This window comes from Capsicum annuum, chromosome 7 (assembly GCF_002878395.1).
Source record: "Capsicum annuum cultivar UCD-10X-F1 chromosome 7, UCD10Xv1.1, whole genome shotgun sequence".
Classification (NCBI taxonomy): Eukaryota; Viridiplantae; Streptophyta; class Magnoliopsida; order Solanales; family Solanaceae; genus Capsicum; species Capsicum annuum.
In genome coordinates this window covers 44,691,150-44,711,411 of record NC_061117.1, presented here as the reverse complement: position 1 = coordinate 44,711,411, position 20,262 = coordinate 44,691,150, and positions in this window count along the sequence as shown.

The window sequence follows — 20,262 nt, the reverse complement described above, 5'->3', positions numbered from 1 at the left end:
TTGAGCTATCCAAGGCTAGACCCCATGGTACTGACTTGATTTGTAAGTCTTTGGATAGGGTTTGGGTAATTTAGGATAGGCTTCGAGCAGCCCAGAGTAGGCAAATAAGTTATGTAGACTGTAGGCTTCGTGCTTTGTAGTTTGGGATTGGTTAACTTTTTCTCTCTCATGTGTCACCCATGAAGGTCGTGATGAGGTTTGGGAAGAGGGGCAGCATAGGCTGATATACATTGGACCTTTTAATATTCTTCGAATAGTTGGATAGGTTGCTAATGAGTTTTTCTTACCTCTAGACTTTCAACCGTTCATCTAGTCTTTCATGTATCTATGCTTTGGTTCTATATTTCGGATGAGTCTTACATACTTTATTGGGATTCAGTTCAGTTGGATTAGAGATTGACCTTTATTGAGTATCTAGTGTCCAGTTCAGTTGGATTAGAGATTGACCTTTATTGAGTATCTAGTGTCCATCTTTGATAGGGATGTTAGACGATTGTGTTCTAGAGATATTCCTATGGTTAAGTTTCAGTGGGACACCATTCCATTAAGGCTGCTACTTGTGAGGTTGAGTCTGACATGAGTAGTAGTTACCTCCAGCTTTTTCTTGATTCAAGTACTTCTTTGCTTTTTAGTTCATGGACAAACTAGAGTCTTAGTGGTTGATATTATAATGACTTGAATTGTAAAAACTTACTCTATACATGATTTGAACATTTTTCCCTTCTCCATAGTTGCTACATGTTGGTTTTGGGGTGTAGGGATTGTTGGCATGGTCCTCAATATGATTAAGAGTTACTTGAAAGAGTTTGTGGTTTTTAGAGGCTTTAGAAGTCCTATAGTTGACTTCGGTCAACATATGATCTTTTGAGTCTCAAATGACAATTTTTGGTAGTTACATTAGAGCTAGAATGTTGAATCTGGGTTAGTATAAGGGTTGGTTTGGGTTCATAGCTAGTAGTTTGCATTTTGACCCTTTGTTTGAAAAACTAGTGACTTTTAGGGTTCTTGAGGATTAATTTATTGAAAACACTCTTTTTATCAAAAATATGACATCGCCATTGAGTCCAAAAAATCAAAAACAACCTAATAGCATAGTTCATTTGTGTTCATAATATTCCAAATGAATTACGAGAGCCCGATAAAAAACTTAGCCTTCTTGCTAAGTTGCTGATGCTAGGCATCAACTGGTGCAGCTGCTTAAGTGGCCAATTTGTCTCTAAAGTGGAAGCCGCTTAAGAGCCAATGGGTTGCTAAAGTGTAAGCCTCTTAAATATCAAAGGGCCTATTTAACAGTGACCTCTTAAGCGATTCCCAATTACGTTAGCAGTTATTTAGGCGCTAAAGCAGCCAACCTGTATATAAACCCCATTTTGTGGGGTTTTCACCAATTTTGGACCTTTAAGATTCAGATTTGGGAGATTTTTGAGAATTACTTTAGCATTTGAGCTTAGGTGAGCTCCAAAACCTTAGTTTCATTATTTTACCTTGATTATAACCCTAAATGGAGTGTAGATGAGTAGATAGCAAAGGATATTCAATTGATCGATGCCATAGCTGAAAAATAGGCTCAAATTTTTAGAAGAATGCAAATTATTTTTTGTAGATGTTCTGATCTAGTCTATCTATCCTTTGTAGGAAAGATTTCTTTTTCTCGATCAAACTGTACAGCTAATTTATTTAGTTATTGAATATGTTATTTTCTTGCAAAGGGAATGGTTAAAGTCATAATGGGCTTTGGAAAAGAGAAAAATATTACCTATATGCAAATTTGTATTCAACATAAAACCGTTGTTGCTTCTGGACTTACAATTTATTGGCATCGTACTTATGGTCTTGACTTTAAGCTCTTTGCCAATTGTCCTTGGAAGTTCAGCTCCACTAGAAAGGTCGGGCATTAATTACTACGTATATAATTACTAGCATCTCCGCTTTCCCTGCTAATATCTCCTCTATGTTCCAAGCTCTTATGGACCTAATACATAGAGGACATAGAAAGATTAGAAGAAGTGTTAAGTGTCGCCTTTGGATCTTGGTCTCGAGGGACACTTCATTTCCTGCGAAATACAGGAATGCAATAGAGGGCAGATAGGCCACGAGAGAAGTATAAGCCAGAGTATTTCTAGTAAAGAAGAACTCTTGGGGGTCTAATTTGCTTTCTATCTGACAGTACAAAAAACAGGAAGGGGTGGTTCTTTCATTGCTTTGACTTTGAGAAGAGAATCGATTACGTACAAGTGGGCCAGCCAATCTGTCTGGTAATTGATTCTGTATTCAAGGTAGGCTATTTTGTCCTAGCTTTCCAGAAGGACATCTTCTTCTCTATCTCTCTTCTTAGATCGAACATGATGGGAACTCTTTGTCTACGTCATTGAAGAAATGGTCTTGGGGACCCCATTTCCCACAGTAGACATAAGAATTGGAAGAGCCCCCGAAAATTCTTGGATTTCTTGAAATATGAGATTGAATTCCATAACTATTATTTGTATTTTACTTTTATTGGTGCTATCATTGATAAGTACACCTCCGGTGCTGGTAAGGCTGGGACCGTGGTCGTCCGTCTCCGGTTTGCCGACCGATAAGATTTCTGAGATTGACCAGCCAACTGGGTTGGTTTGGCTGTTCTTTTCTATTGAAAAGGAGTCAACTGTCTGCGTGAGTCACCTTCTTCTAGGCTCTTCAGTCCCTACCCCCATCTTTCTCAATCCTATCACAAGCAATTGAATGACTTTTGGTAAATGTGAAAGAAATTTTCTAACTGGTTAGAGAGCTCATTTAAGCTTGAGGCTTGTTCGGAAAAATCAATGAATTGATTAAGCGTGCTAGCGCGAAAGCCATTGCGCCTTAGCGCATCCCTTTTCTTGCTAGGGCAAGCACGAGGTTTGGTTCAAGGCAAGGTATAGCTTAACAGAATGAAAGAGAATTAGTATATTACGCAAGTACGAAAAAGTGGAACAAAATGCCATGACCAACCAAAAGAACCTTTTCCATAAGTCTTTAGGTCTAGAACCTCTTTTCTCCTTTTTCTTATTGCAAGAAAAAGAAGATATACAAGTTCTTCGGACACAGTCTCTTCGGAGAATCTTTATTTTCTTGTGTTGTATTTCTCCCTTCACTTACAAGAAGCTAAAAAATTATGGCATATATATTTTCAAAGATTCCTCAAAGGGCACATGATAGGATAAACTAAAGGGAAGAGTGGTTTGGTGACAACTTGACTTCTAACATTTCTAGTATACTCTGATATTTCTCATTCTGGAAATTTTTACCATCTGATCAGAAATAAAGATAAACTATGTCCTGTGATGTAGATTCAATCCATTGTCTATTTATGGTTTGATAAAGTATATTAGAAAATAGAATTTGGACCTTTGAAAAAGGTTTAGTAAAGAGCTTCAGGATCTACTCGAGGGAAAGCGTTTTAAGTATGCACCTACTACTGATTAGCTGGTGATGCACCTACTACTGATTAGCTGGTGAATGTTTTCATTCTAGGTCTCAGTTGTATTTGGGTCCTTCAGGAATACACAACATACTTTCTATTCTTGTTTGAAAAAACACTTTAGTCTAATCTTCTTCAATTGCAAAACCATCCTACCCAAAAGTAGTGGTGTGATATTTAATACAGAGGTCCATATGGATGAAGCCATTAACAAAACCACCTACCCTAGTAGTGTGAATTCAATTAAGAGTTCTTTGTGGATAAATTTTGCTGTCTCTTATTACATGCCCTTCAGTTCCTATATGTTGTGTTGGTTATACATGAACCTTTACCAAGGTTAGACAACGATGACCTAAAGAAAGCAGAAAAATATAGAGTAGAAATAAGAAGGGTGTGTGTGCATGTAAGTGAGTGAGTGGTGTCGAATTAAATCAACCTTGCCACTTATTGGGTGAAGGAAGAATGATCATAAAGTATTAAAGTAATTGGAAGGACAAGAACAGACAAAACAAATACTGAAAACAATGATTCATGGGTATGTTATTTTTGAGTTTTTTGGGTTATACTGTTATCTGTCCTGAGTTGCAGAAACAACCTCTCAACTTTATCTGAGTTATTGGTATAGACTGTGTAAACTTTGCCCTTCTCAGACCCCACTTTGTGGGAACACACTGGGTATGTTGTTTTTGTTGTTTAAATCATCAAAAATACTCTTTAATCATGATTTCAAAATTGGATTTTGAGGATTATGTCGGCAAAGCTTAAAATCAATTTTTCTTTGATTAGAACCTCATTTTAACCCATTTTGTCCTGGGTTTTTAACTGCAGACTCCTTTAGCCTTAGGAAATATATTTCCAAAATAAATTTTGCTTTTCCCCCTCTCATTTTTGAACTCGCGTTTTGAGTTTGTATTGGACCCATCTTAAATATGGTCAATATTGGTATTATGTTGTTTCCTTTAATGTGTAGATGCTATATGTTTATGTTTTAGTTTATTTTGAGACCTTTCAAAAGGGGAAAGTTCCTTGTTGAAGGATTTTAGGCTTAGATTTTATTGTTTCGAGGAAAGTTATAGCTTGAGCTGAGTAGTTAATAAATGAGTAAAGTATGCTATGGGTATAGTAAAATGACTGTGGGAGTTGTATTTAATGAGTATTCCATTTATTGTGCGCATGTGGTAGCTTATATTATTATTTTTTTGACTTGACATATCATATATTGCGTGTTGCCCCGTACGATGACTTTATTTGACATAATTGGCCTTATTTGTTCATTTGGATGGCTTATTTCTCATGTGATGCTTTAGTGGGGGCTTGAATATATATTAGAGGCCTTATTGAGCATGGTTTTCCTTATCCTGAGGGAATACATCAAGATATGAGTTGATATGTTATAAATTATCTTTTACATGCGTATTGATTCCAATGGTGCCTAACTAGAACTGATATAATGAATTGTTCACATATAGAGTTGATTTTTGGGCTCACTCATACTTGTATTGAATGGATTATTTGTCTTCAAACTTGTCACAACCCAAAAATGGGTCTTAATGGCACTTTTTGCATTTCAGCCTTGATAGTGATGGTGAAACTCAGCAACACCTGTTCTTTGAATGCTGCACATCAAAGGGGCTATGGAAGAGAATGCTAGGCTGGCTAGGGGTACATCTAGCTATTATAGACTGGATGAGTAAAGTTGACTGGCTTGCACAGTAAGCGAAAGGGAAAGCTCCTAGAGGTGCCATCTTATGCATTGTGTTTTCCATGATGATCAACACCATATGGAGAGAAAGAAATCATATCATATTAAAGCAACGAACCTTCCAGGAGGATCGTATGTGTCGAGAAATAGCCTACCACATCCATGTTAGGGGTCAACTGTACGCAAAATGGGCACCCGTACTACTGCAACTGCCAGAAAGTCCATGACAAAGTAGAAGATCTAAATGTGGAGAATGTAGCATAGCACTTAAACCTTGTTAATTGATGTTGGTTTTTTCTGTGTAAATTTTACTTTGAGAATCTCCTATCCTGTTAGTGAGATCCTATTAAAGTAGATAGTTGTTAAAACTGAGAAGCAGGGGGTCTGACCTTGCTTGATGCTATAAATTGCTTGGTGAAATAAAATTTCTTTATTTACCAAAAAAAATAATTTAAAAATACACATTTGTCTCTAACAACTAAATTAAAGACAAATAAGGATAGATGAGGTTTGAATCAACCTCAAAATCGGGTGCGAATCAGTACCTCAAGTCTGGAATCTCCCCGTGAAATAAACTGCCACAAAAGGTGCTTATACTAGGATCTGTATCAAAAGGGAAAAGTAGGGGTAAGTAAAGTTCACTTATACTCAGTAGGAATTTTAGGCTGATAGAGCAAAGCAAAATATAAGATAAGTAAGATATACTATGAGTACATCAGTAGTAAGTAGAAAAGTCTCAAATGGTAGCTCTCACCTTTTTCATTAAAATTCTAATATATAAATATACATTTACAAAATATGAATACAACACAAATATACACAAAGAATAAACTGAAACTAAGCACAAGCCAAGAATACAAAGAAAATCAAGAAAGATATGTATGCGAATACAATGCAACGCTATATGGATGAGATGAATGATGAAATCCATCACATGACTTTCTGTATACACCCATCGAGCTCGCAGCTCCTAGGTAGGGACCATGGGGGTTCTGCAACCCATATGCTATATCTCATGTCTAAATCTTAACTCATCTTGTTCATGTTCAAGGAGAATGTTCTCATAAAGGTGTCTTATTTTATTTAAGAAATAGTGTTTCTTAATGGTACTAGTATCTCATGAATGTATATGTATGGAAAAAGGATGAAATGCTCATAATCAAATCAAAGTGATGATGTCAAATCCATCCAACATATATATTGTATGTGAGCTCAGAAATCAACTCAATATGTCCATAATTTATTATTATCAACTCCAATTAGGCAACACCTGAATAAATATACATATAAGACATCATTAATATTATATTAACCCTACCACGAGTATTTTCATCATGTAAAGGCAACCAATGTTCAAATAAGGACTATATTAGAGAAACAAGCCTCACACGGTCATTATATATTGAATGAAGGCATTTAAATGCATAGATAAGGCCAAATGTTATTAAATAAAGCCCACACATGGCAACACACAGTATCATATATCACCAGTCAACAATAGTATATAATCTCCCTCATGGGTACGTAAAGGTAAAATAATATCTAAGCATAAGCAGCTAGTTATTTACCCCAATCCATAACACGTTTTACTTATTTATTAACTACTCAACTCAATTTGAAAGAAGTTAAGTGTAACGTCCCAAAGGAACCGCTTGAACGTCACACGATGCTGAAGACTAGGAATAGCCCAAGCTAACTCATGAGATATATTCACTGTTGAACTCCCATAAATGTAACTTAAAAGATAAGTGGAAACTGAAGAAGACTTAAAGTAGACTTCAAATAGATGAATAGTCTCAACTAAAACTCCAAAACTCAATAACCTTTAAATCTGTGAAAAATTGAAAGAAATATATAGCTGAATAGTCTTGACAATCCTCTAACTAAAATAAAGATCCATTAGGACAGATCCCTGTTGGCCCAAACTTAAAGCTAATTAACTAAAATAGCTTTATTAAACATCTAGAATCATCATAAACTTGGCCCTCAAACTATGAGGACTCACAAACTATCTCAGCATAGGAAATGGTGCCCACGATCAATTGTGCTACTGAGGGCAAACACCACAACCTATATTATAAACAATGTTGCCGTACAGACATATATGTGGTCAGTATTTCTGGTATGTACTAAGTATGTAAGGGTGAATGCAATAAGAAAAACTGAAGCTTAATATAATTTCAAATCATGAATGCTAAGTGTGAAAAGACTCACCTTGATCATAAGTATGATTAAAAGCAAAAATTTCATAAAGAATAACTCATAAAAACAATTCCTAAACAACAACTGTGAGTCATTACACTAAGTTTCTAAAATACTCTTTTTCTATGTGAGATTTTTATAACCGACATAAACCATGCGAGCAATATAGAGTCTAATGACTCAAGATCTCATCAAGAATGGCAATGACTCAGGCCCTCATCACAATGGTCCAATATACCTTACCAGTCTATAAAGGGAAACTATGGTGATCACCTTAACACGTTCGACTGGACAAGCCCAATAATATAATAGAAATAACCTATGGTGGCACATAGTTTCTGGGAAATAAGATACACTTAACCTACATTCCCCTCTCAGTGCTAGATACTACTCCCAAAATCATACTATTATTCGTACTGTATCTATGAAGTTCACCTCAAAATAGGAATATAAGTTAATAAGTCTAAAAACATAATATACCACTATTTATATCTCAAATTCTTGGTTTCTTATGTGAACTTCATAGCTTTTCTGAAATCTCATATAAAACTAAAACTGTGATTATACTGCAATGCTTTTTAAAACTCAAACTAGTAAACTTGAAAACTTTTATAAACTAAATATTAAATATTCAAATTGAAATCTTTTATCAACTCGTGAAACTTCATGTTAAAATAATGAATTCCTCTCATAATAGCAATTATGTAAGTAAAAACATGAGTAAAGGTAAATTCTTGTTCAAGCTGAACTTTAAATCACATGATAATGCCATAATATCAAAACCTGAAAATATGTATGAACCCTAACTAAAATCTCATAAATACAATTATAAAAATTAAAGCTTTTGGGAACAAGGATGAAAGGTTATCCTTGTTCAAATCCCACTTACCTAAACTTTGTAAATCTCGTGAAGGAAACTTGAATTGGAGCCATGGGAGTTTAAATTTGCAACTAAACCCTAACTTCTTTCTTTTTTAGAGTAAAGTGAAGAATGAGCATTGAATACTGACTAATGATGAATAACATTTATTGAATGATTTAAGTCATTGTAGAGGAGTTTGAGGTGAGGAAAAGACTAAACTACCCCTAAAGAAACTTACACTTTTTTACAGGAATTTCTCAGTTGAAAATGGAGTTGACAGTGCCTCAACTTGTTGACTAATTATCAACTCAAGACATTAATCTCTAGCTAATTTAGATCTTTACTGGTTAAGGTTGATGATGGAGTTGACAGGCTATCAACTAGTTGACCATTCATCAATCTCTATATGATTTATGGGTATTGCTTGTAAAGGTTGATGACAGAGTTGACAACCCATAACTAGTTGACAACTCGTCAACTCAAGGCTTGAATCTCTGGCAGGTAGACACTGTCTGGTAAAATAAGCATAACTTATACTCCAATATTAGATTAAGATAAAATCAAATGCATTGGAAGTTAGATTCAATGATCTTTCATTTGGTGGATCTTATGCTGAGAAAAACCTCCTATTCAAGGATATATAGTCATTTGAAGTTGACCCAAAATAATCTCATACTAAAGCTTAGTCAAAAGAGGAGCTTGTAATTTAATTACATACTAGGGTCTTTTCATGACCATAAACACATAATAAACCACAAAGAACATGAATGTACTTTATAAGTGCTACAATATCTTTCTCTTGCGATCATTAATCTTTGAATGAAAACTGAAATGGGAAAAGATCTATCTTAAGGGTGTGCTAGGTTGATGTCTGAAGATCATCATTCTCTCCAACAGAGCTACTCACCCCAAAACAAGCATATAACTAGAATGGCTGACTATACATGAACAAAATAAATTAAACTGATATGAGTAAGGATATTGGTGAGTAGAATTAAAAAACCCAGATTTCTGGTCCCTAAAAATTTCTTGACTTTTGAGATTACTACCATAACTAGAACTCATCATATGAGTCGTAAGGTGTATATACGGGTTGTAGGACCCTAATCATAGGGTGACTTGTGTGTTTTATCTAGTTACTATTCTGATTAATATTGGCACTCAATGAGTTGTCAAGACTCAAAATAAGTCGTATTGTGCTTTCTGTAGCCTAACCAGTATGGTGTCCAGATGTTTCTACCTTGACAAAGACTAAACCATACGAGTCGTAAGGTTTGAGTATGAGTTGTAGGGTATAACTAGTTGTTAGGCTAGTGTATATTCCCTATGATACTGTCTAAACTATGAGTCTAAGGGATGACTCGTAGCCAGTCGTTATGAGTCATCATGTGACCCGTAGCGACTGGGCGACCAATTTTTAATCTTTTATTAAGGGCATTCTGATCATTTTTCCCTTTTCCCTACTTAGACCCCACATTAATAAACATCAAGAAGGGGTTATTTCTTATTCTTTATCACATCAAATACACTCTTAAACTCTTTTTATTCCCCAAAGCAAAAACAAGCTAGAGTTTCTCAAGGCTGGTCAATTAGTGCTCCCTGGATAATTTCTCTCCATAGTTGTGATACTTTTAGGTAGTTACTCTTTCCCAAATATTATTTCATGAAAAGTATATATTTTAAATGGTTTATTTGTATTTATTTGAATATGGATTTTGATATACGTTGAGGGTTTTGGAATGGTTGATCCTTGGATTGTTTTTCATGGTTTTCATAAGTTGTTCATGCTTTGAATTAAATATTTTTAATTAATGGGGTGCATGGGTATGAGAATTGGAATGGGGGTCAAGGTATTAACCCAATTGGTTCTTTGATCTTGGAATTAGTTTTGAACAATTATGTTCCCTCAATCTACTCGTGTAAATGGCTTTGAATTATGGAATTGCTTCTTGGTTTGACTTACCCACCTATACTATTGCATTGCATAAATGGTTAAATAATGAACATAGATTTTGAAGGCCTTGTTGTCAATTTTTGATTTAATGAACAAGGGGATTCAAGGCATTCCCCCAATTTGATATAATATACTAGAGAAAGTTGAGGCATTCCTCCAACTTGATTTAATAAGCAAAGGGGGTCAAGGAATTCTCCCTAGTTAATCAAATTGTGATGGAATAATTATGAGGTTGCAAGCTAAATGGTATGACGATACCTATAGTATGCATTAATGTATAATTCCTTGGTTAATTAATGGGTTGTATAAAAACTTATTTTAATTAGGCTTAGTAAGGGTTATGTATCTAAGCCATGTAGGTGTGAGTCTCGAATGACTAATACTAGAAATTAATGTTTGCTGACATGAGGGTTGGTATTAATGACTGTGTGCATAGTTTACACTATTGATATATTTGTATCTAGGATCGACGTGTGGTCGAGTCATTCCCTAATTTTTTTTGATACCTCCAGTTTATGTGGATAACAAACTATAGGGACCTTTAAGCATGGGAAGCTGAACCTATATAGCCCATGGGTGCCCATTTATGACGGCTGAGCTACATAGTCTAGGATAATGTTTTACTATCATGCTAAATCTTGTTACCTATCCTGACATGTTATTTATGCATGCACATGATGATGTGTGCATCATTTTGAATTGGATTCTAACTTGACATTATTTTGTCTCTTCGTTTGTTACATGCTAGTGCTCACCCTACTAACCATCCCTGATCGCTGTATCCCCATGTGATACTGGTTTTGAAGGAACTTCTACTTCTCTTGTATAGTAATTGGTTATCTCAGAGTTATTCGTGAGTCATCTTAAACTGGTGAGACTCCTTCTTCAGGAAGACCTGCTGCTTCTTGATTTAGTTTGTGTCATAAACTATTTCTCATGGTTTTTTTTTGGCTATTATCGGGGGTATGTATCAACTTAGAATGGTTTTGGTAATCAACTTAGAATGGTTTTGGTAATGTAGAGGCTTTGTGGATTACTGTGGATTGGGATTTAGTATTGTAAATTCTTAGCAAATTCTTATTATTATTTATTCTATCTTGTTATAAGTTTGAAATTCATCCACTACTAGATGTATTGAGTTTAGTTGAGTAGGCAAAGCAGTTGATCTCCGATCCTCGTTGGACTTGATATACCTATTATACCCGATCCCTGGTTTAGGTAATGACAAATTTTGTATCAAAGCCCTAGGATCATGGTCAATTGGGTGTCCATAAAGCAGTGTTAATTAGAATGTGTAGCATGCCACACATATAAGGGAGAAGCTACGAGGCATTTAGGAATATTTACCTTTTTTGTGTTCTATTTTTTTAGCTATAGAGTCTAAGGCCTTGAATCTTCTCTAATTCTATTTGTTTGCTATCTAGATCATGGCTCCCTAATGATCTGATGCTTGTGGAAACTCTTTCATTCTTCCCATGGACAATGTGGATAGAACTCATCTTATTTGTGGGGTGCATACCCAATCTAGGTTCCTAACCCCTGATTGTACTACCCCTTATGGAGTTCCACCAGTCCCTCTTAATCCTCCTTGAGTGCCTCGGTCTGATGATGTTCATGCCCCATACCCTTAGGAAATATTTATATTGCTGAGTTTTATCGATCTATTCATCTACTAACTCTGTTGGTGACTTCTCAGTCTAATCAGCTTGATTGTGTTAGTTCAATTGCTCTATCTTTTGAGGTTACTAGAGTTGGACACTTCATGAGACTGAATCCTCTGACCTTTATTAACTCTAAGGTGTAAGAGGATCCTCAAGGCTTTATGGATGAGATGGAAAAAATATTCAAGGTGATGAATGCTTCCAACTCTGAGGGAGTGGAATTTACTGCATATCAGTTGAAGGATGTGGCATATCAATGGTATGAAGAGTGGGATCAATCAAGGGGCGATGATGAAGAATTTGAACTATAGGATGGGTTTTTTGGTACCTTTCTAGATTGTTTCTTTTATTAGGAGATGAGGGAGTCTAAAGCTGAGAAGTTTGTGAATCTGATATAGGGTAGGATTACAATGAAAAAGTATGCCCTAAAATTTCATCAGTTATCCTATTATGCTTCTCAGCTAGTTTCTAGAATAAAGGCTAAGATGATAAAGTTTGCTTTGGGCATGTGTCGAGATTTGGTGTTTGAGTGCAAGGCCACCTTGTTGAATAGTAACATGGATATATCTAGAATTATAGTGTACATACAATAGGTTAAGGAGGAAAAAAAAGAAGCACGCCAAAATAGAGGAGAGGCAGAGTAAGAAATCCAGGCATTTTGAGCAGGATGGAGGTCAAAAAAATAATATTAGAGATGGCAGGTAGTGTTCTATGAAGAAGTAGGAAAATTTTAGTTCTTATTCTATGGCTAGTGCTCCATATTCTAAGCCATTCGGTTATTGCCTCTTTCAGTGTTGAAGGCACAAGGTGCCCAATCTCAGGGCAGTGGGTCCCAATTAGCTCTATCATATCCTTCTTGAAAATTTTATTGTTAGTTGCTCTGTGGGTTTTTGTATAAGAAGGGAAATAAGTGTTTCAGATATGGCCAGCCTGGCTATTTTAGAGGAATTTTCCTTTCGGCGATGTTGCTACTGGGGCTAATAAAGTACCTGTTGCTACTTCTTTATCTCCAGCAACAAAGGGTGGTACTTCTGGCTCCGACAGTAGTTGAAATCATCTGTATGCTCTTTCCACCCATTAGGAATCTGAGGCTTTTACTGATGTTGTCACTAGTATATTACAACTCTTCTCTCATAACGTATATTACTTACTTGATCCGTGGTCCTCTTTCTTATGTGACCCCTTATGTGGCTGTTCATTTTGGTTTTGTCCTTAAGTTTATTCATGATCTCTTTTTTGTGTCTACCCTGGTTGGCGACTCTATTGTATCTAGGAGAATCTATAGAGGTTGTGTGGTACCTATCTATAGAAGGATGACATTAGTGGATCTGATAGAGTTGGACATGTTAGACTTTGATGTCATCTTGGGGATGGATTAGCTCCATTCATTCTATGTGTCCCCTGATTGTAGAAGTCGAAGGGTCAATTTTAAATTCCTGAATGACCAAATATTGATTGGGAAGAGAGTTCCCTAATTCCTAAGGGAAGGTTTATTTATTATTTAAGATCCCGAAAATTTATTCCAAGGGGTGTCTGTATCACTTAGTTTGGGTTAAAAATTCTAAATTGGATGGTCCTTCTTTGTAATCTATCCCTATAGTCAATGAATTTTCCAAAGTGTTTCCTGATGATCTTCTTGGTATTCCCCCGATAAGGAAATAGACTTTCGAATTAACTTTCTACCAGATACCCATCCTATCTCTATCCCTCCTTATAGAATGGCTACAGCTGAGTTGAAAGAACTTTAGGAGGAGTTGAAAGATCTTCTTGATAAGGGTTTTATTCATCCTAGTGTTTCCCCATAGGGCGCTCCAATACTCTTTATGCATTCTAAGGATGGGCCCCTTCGAATGTGTATAGATTACCGCTAGTTGAATAAGGTAACATTGAGGAATGCGTATCCTTATCCTAGGATTTATGACCTATTTGAATAGCTTCAGGGTGCTAATTAATTTTTTAAGATTGAACTTTGGTCAGTATATCATTAATTGAAGATTAGGGAGGTGTATATCCCTAAGTCTACTTTTCATACTAGATATGGCATCATGAGTTCTTGGTCATGTATTTTGGATTGGTTAATGCCCTAACGATATTTATGAACCTTACGAATCAGGTATTTCGTCAGTTTCTGAATCTATTCTTCATAGTGTTTATTAATGACATATTGGTGTATTCAAAGAGTGAAGAGGATCATGCCAATCATCTCTACATAGTATTGCAGACTCTTAACAATCAATGATTATTTACTATGTTTTTGAAGTGTGAGTGTTGGTTGAAGGCTGTGACCTTCCTTGGTCACGTTGTCTCTACCGCCGGGATTATGGTGGATCCACAGAAGGTTTTGATGGCTAAGAAGTGGCCTATACCCACGACTCCAACTGATATTTAGAGCTTCTTGAGTTTAGCTGGGTATTATAGAAGGTTTATGGAGAATTTTTGTTTGGTCACTGCTCCGTTGACTAAGTTGACCCAGAAAGATATAAAGTTTCTGTGGCCCGATGCTTGTGAGGGTATCTTTAAGAGTTGAAGGCTAAGCTGAATTCAGCTTTGGTTTTGACCGTGCCCGAGGGTATTGATGGCTTTGTTGTTTATTGTGATGCGTCTCGTATGGGACTGAGTTGTGTGTTGATGTAGCATGGAAAGGTTGTGGCATATGCTTCTAGGCATCTTAAGGTGCATAAAAAAACTATTCGACTCATGACCTTGAGTTGTTGGCGGTGAAGATTTGGTGCCATTACTTAAATGGGGTTCATGTTGATATATATTCATACCATAAGAGCTTGCAGTATGTGTTCATCTAGAAGGAGTTAAATCTCAGGCAAAATAGATGGCCTGAGTTGCTCAAAGACAATGACATGAGTTTCCATTATCATCCAGGCAAAGCTATCGTGGTTGCTGATGCTCGTAGAAAGTTGTCCATGGGTAGCTTGTCTCATGTTGACGAGGAGAAGCGAGGGTTGATGAAGGATATCCACCGGTTGATGGAGTTCTTTTTTTAGACTCTGAAGATAGTGGTTTGATTTTTCAAGAGGTGGTGAAGTCATATCTTGGTGCTAAGGTGAAGGAGAAGCAGATTTTGGATCCTATTTTGATGCAGATCAAGGATGATGTGGGTCAACAGAAGGTCTTAGATTTTAAGATTGGTGGTGAAGGTATCTTGAGGTACCAAGGTAGACTGTGTGTTCTCGATGTTGATGGGCTGCAAGAGATGATATTGTACGAGGCTCATGATTCAAGGTACACTATTTATCCTAGTTCAACGAAGATGTACCATGACTTGAAAGAGATCTATTGGTGTAATAACATGAAGAGAATGTGGCCAATTTTACGGCTAAGTGTATGGTTTGTTAGCAAGTGGAGATGGAGCATTTGAGGCCTGGTGGTTTGTCTCAAGATATTGAGATACCCGTGTGGAAATGGGAAGTGATTAATATGGATTTCATTATCGGTCTTCCGCAATCTCACCATCAGCTTAATTCGATTCGGGTCATCGTTGTCAAGACCCGAACCAGGGCTTGGCCGTGATGGGTATTTCCAGTCCCACATAGACCAAAGATCATCCCTATACCTAACCAATCCAAACACAACACACCCAAAAGTTGAATCAATTTCGAACATATAACAAATATAATGCAATATCTTAAGAAACTTTGTAATGTATGTCCGTGACCAACCACCGACGACCGGCCAAATGACCGACCAACACCGCCCAATAACCACAGTAGTTCAAACAAAGTATTCAAATAAGAACCAATACTAAATATCAATACAGTGTCGGGACATGCCCTTGACTATAACTAAAATTGGTCTGAATAATTGGAGAAGTAAAAGAGCGAAACATGAAATATAGACTTTAGATGTATGGAAGCTTACCACTTCAATGTCAACTCACGAGCTGATCCTAGATCCTAATCACTGAGTAGGAGGAGTAGAAGTATGACTGATTCCTGTATCATATGAGGATACAATATCTAAAGACAATTACTGGGTTAACTCTAGCATGTAACTCAGGGATAAGGATAACATAAAGTCATGACTAACAATTTAAAATCATTCAAAACCAGTGCACATAATCAAATGCATATACATATATACTTCATATATCGGGATCGTGAACAAGGTTTGACATGCACTCAAAACATTAGCCTGGATTGTGTAGCTCAACTATTATAGCATGTACCCATGGGCTAAATGGACCTCAGCTCTCACCCTCTGGTCGGGCCTTAGTATGTGTAGCCCCATGAACTGGAGAATAATATCATATATATACACATGGGGGACTCAAACCTCCCAATATATACTAAGGTGACTTAAGCACCCGATCATGTAATGATTTATGGGGGACTCAAATCTCCCTAATCATGAAATAATAATGAAGGGGACTTGAACCTCCTTGGTCACTTTGACCCCTGCATCGGTAAACACAGTTTCAAGTATCGGTCACTCCGACCTCCACTTTCATGACTTAGCTACACAACCCTTATTAGAGCCCAATTAAAACAAGTATCACACATTCTTATTCATTGAACCATATTTTACATTGAGGCATACATTGTTGGTATGGTCATACCAACTACACTTGCAAGGTAATAATATCATGCCAAAATAATTTCCATTAATTTAGGGAGAACAACTCCCTTTGTTCTTTAATATAAGGTGGGGGAGCACTAACTCTCTTTGTTCATTAAATCAGACCATTGTGTTTCAATACCTATTTATATCATTCAACAGTTCAAGACTAGTTAAATTTCACAAATTCCCATATTTCTCATATTTAAGAACCAATTTCACATTATGGGGTCGGGGTCATAACCACTTCAAAATTCACAAGTTTGGAAATTTACAATTTCCTAGTTCATTTACAATACCAAAGCACCCACAAGTTAAAAATCATAATTAAAGCATAAATAAACATATGTAAACCATGGGAACACACTATTCAACAATATGCATTCAAAACCCCTCCTAACCTTTTTTTCAAACCAACATAAATATCTCATGAACAATAATTTAAAACACATTCTTTTACAAAATTAACAACGAGGGAAGAGTAAAATGCCTTAAAAACAAAGAAATTTGGAGAGAATTCGACCCTTGAGCTCTTAGATGACCAACTTGATGAAACCCTACCTTGGCTTGCTTAAGGACACTTAGATAGCCTTTGGATTGTTTGAGAAGTTACTTGGATTAGTTTCTGAGTATTAGCAACACCCCAAAGAGGTTATAAGACCTGAGTTTCAATTTGGGTAAGAGGGAAAATATCCAGAATGCCCTTAACTTAAAAGCTAAAAAAGTGCTGCCTTTGACTACGGGTCAATCCTTGACTCATAGTCACTCCTTACGAATCGTCACCACGAGTCATAAACAAGGCAACACCACCAAGGCACCCTACCTGTTGACCTTATGGCTCAGCAACAAGAATTGTAATGGGACCTTTCAACTTGTAGGGTTTAGTCATAATCATCATAGAACCCAAATTATGACTTACATTAGACACCCTACGATTACACCTAACAACTCATAATATATCCTTATAGACCTTAGTGAGCCACTCGTACTTAGAGAAGAATCATGCCACATACTTACATGATTTTATTACGACTTATCCCAATGACTCGTCAAGAGTCTTTACTTTTTTTTTGGTTTAATTTGTTGTTTTATTAATCAAAATTATAAAGATGGACCAACCCATCTATTATAAAACAAAATGAATAAATTTGAAAATAAGGTCCGGTCTAACACAATGACCTAACCCAATATACAAATAAATAAAAGGTAGTGTAAGGTTTCTAAATTAAGCTTGGAGATAAGCTCCACTTTAGACCACCTCTTCCATCATGTTCCCTTTTTCTACCTTGCATGAGTAAGTATTTCTCTTTATTTATCCATTTGCTATTCTCACATTTATTTACCTTTTGTTCATCTTCTTTGCTTGCTAAAACTCCAGTTGAGATCTCCGATTTATGGATGCTGCCAGTGTATTTTAATGGTAACATATCAAGTCTAGTCCACTGATGCTTGTATCTTTCTCCAAGTATGCTATGTTCCCCTGTTAGCTTAGTGTATACTATGTATTTTTCTTTCACTCTCTTTAACATGGTTGATCTACAAGTATAACTGGGATGGAGATTTTGGGATACTCAGACCCACTGATAGTTGGAGAGATTTAAGTACCTCAGCTACTTGATATACATCTGACCAAGAGACCTCCTATCTGATGGGATTCTTTTTTTGTTGGCAGGTGTAGATAGGCTAGTTAGCATTTTCACTTTTTAGTTTAACTTATCTGGTTGTACATAATGTATATGGAACTTGCTGTAGCCTTTCCAGTCCCCTACCCCTTTGTTGGTACTATTCCCACATATCTACATTGCTGTTTGTCACTATTTAGTATTTTCCTGCCTAAGCTTGGTAACTAAATGAATGATGTAAATGTAAAGTTACATTGTTGAATTGCTAAGTTGGCTAAGTAATCAACTAATTGATTTCCTTCTCTAAATACATGTTGTATAATTACCTTTCCCTTTCAATGCTTGCTTTATCTGTTCTACAATGTCTATTATCTTCCATGGAACTTTCAAATTCTTATTTATGAAATTTTGCATAGCTACTAAATCTATTTGAATGATGATCCTGTGTTGACCTGTTATCTTGCAATGATTGGCTGCATATAGTATTGCCTTTGCTTCTATTTCTATGTTGTCTATGTCTTCTATGACTGATCCTTCTGTATAAACTAAATCACCCTGTGCATCCCTCAAATCAAATGCCCATGAGCTCCTTCCTGGATTCCCTTCGGATGCTCTATCTGTATTATACTTGCACTAACCTTGTTTTAGCATCTCCCATGGCTCTAGCTTGAAGCTAATAGTAGGTCTTAACTGGTTTAGCTGCTGTAGGACAGATGGCCATTCAGTAGGAAAATCCAATCTTGGTTTTCAAACTTTTAACAACATTCTCAAGTGCCTAGTGAAATTATATACTAATATGTTACTTGTCTCCATTCAACCCTCATGCCTAATTGTGTTTCTTCTCCTCCATAACTCCCATAAGATGATTATTGGTACTGCTCTGAAGTATTCCTTCTCCCTTTGCTCCACCTGAGCTTCTCACCAAGCTTGTATTGTTTCTCTTAAACTTAGCTTGAATATTGATTCCTGCAAAAGAAGAAAAATAAGACCATGTCCTATTAGCAACATAAGATCTCAGTAGCACATGAGATATGGTCTCTTGTGCTGGGTTTTGAAAACACCAGTATTTGGAAGGACCATGTACTCCCCATGTCCTTATTGTATCATCCACTGCAATTCTTCCATTCTACATCCTCAACATAAAAAATACCATCTTAAATGGCATACTTTTATCCACAACTACCTATAGAATTCAGAAGGCTCCTCTCTTTGTCTCACACATTCCCATGCTATTTTTACAGTAAAACTTCCTATTGGTTCCACACTTCATATTGCTTTATCTTGTTTTGTCTGCTGTTGTCCTAGTCTTACATTCTGTAGAACATGCTCCACTATCTATATAATAAGATGATCAATGATATCTCTAACCTGTAACATTTTTTTCCACACTTCAAAACCTCCTTCCCCTTTCTACCAAACTTTCTTTGGATATAGCCTTTTGCAGTACTTTTTAACCATATAATCACTCTAGAGGGTCTTCTTAAATTTGAAATTCCACTAGAGTTTGCAAGAAAGAGCTGTTGAAACATCTTCTAATCTTTTTAAACCTAAATCCCCTTCTGCCTCAGGTAAACACATTGTATTCCATGATACCCAATGCCTTCCTCTTTCTCCTATTGTACTACTCTAGAAAAATTTAGCAAATATTTTCTGAATAGTACTTAGCACATTTTTATAAGGATTCATGACAGACAGATAATGTATCGGGATACTTTAAAGCATATTCTTAATTAGCACAACCCTTTCTCTAAATGATAACAACTTTCTTTTCCATGTCTGCAATTTGTTAGTAATTCTATTCATGATTTGCTGAACGTACAACTTATTCTTACTCTTGTAAAAGACTAGACATCCCAATTATGTGAAGGGAAAATCCTACCTAAAAATACTTGTTGCTACATCTACTATTATAGATGCTCTATTTGTGACATTATCATGAAAATATAATGCACTTTTCTCCTTATTGATTTTCTAGCCAAAAATCTTCTCATACTTCTCTTGTGTTTCTGTGGCCAATTACAATGTAGTGACCTCTTCCTTATAAAGTATGATCATTTAATCTGCAAATGCAAGATGATTAAGTTTTGGACTTCCTCTAGGTATGCAAAAAGTTTTGAAGACTTTCCTGCATAATAACTGCTTCAAACTTCTTGATAACACCTCTACTACTATAATGAATAATGTAGGTGATGATGGGTCTCCTTGCTTGAGCCTCCTAGATGACTTGAAAAATCCTTTAGGCTGCCCATTC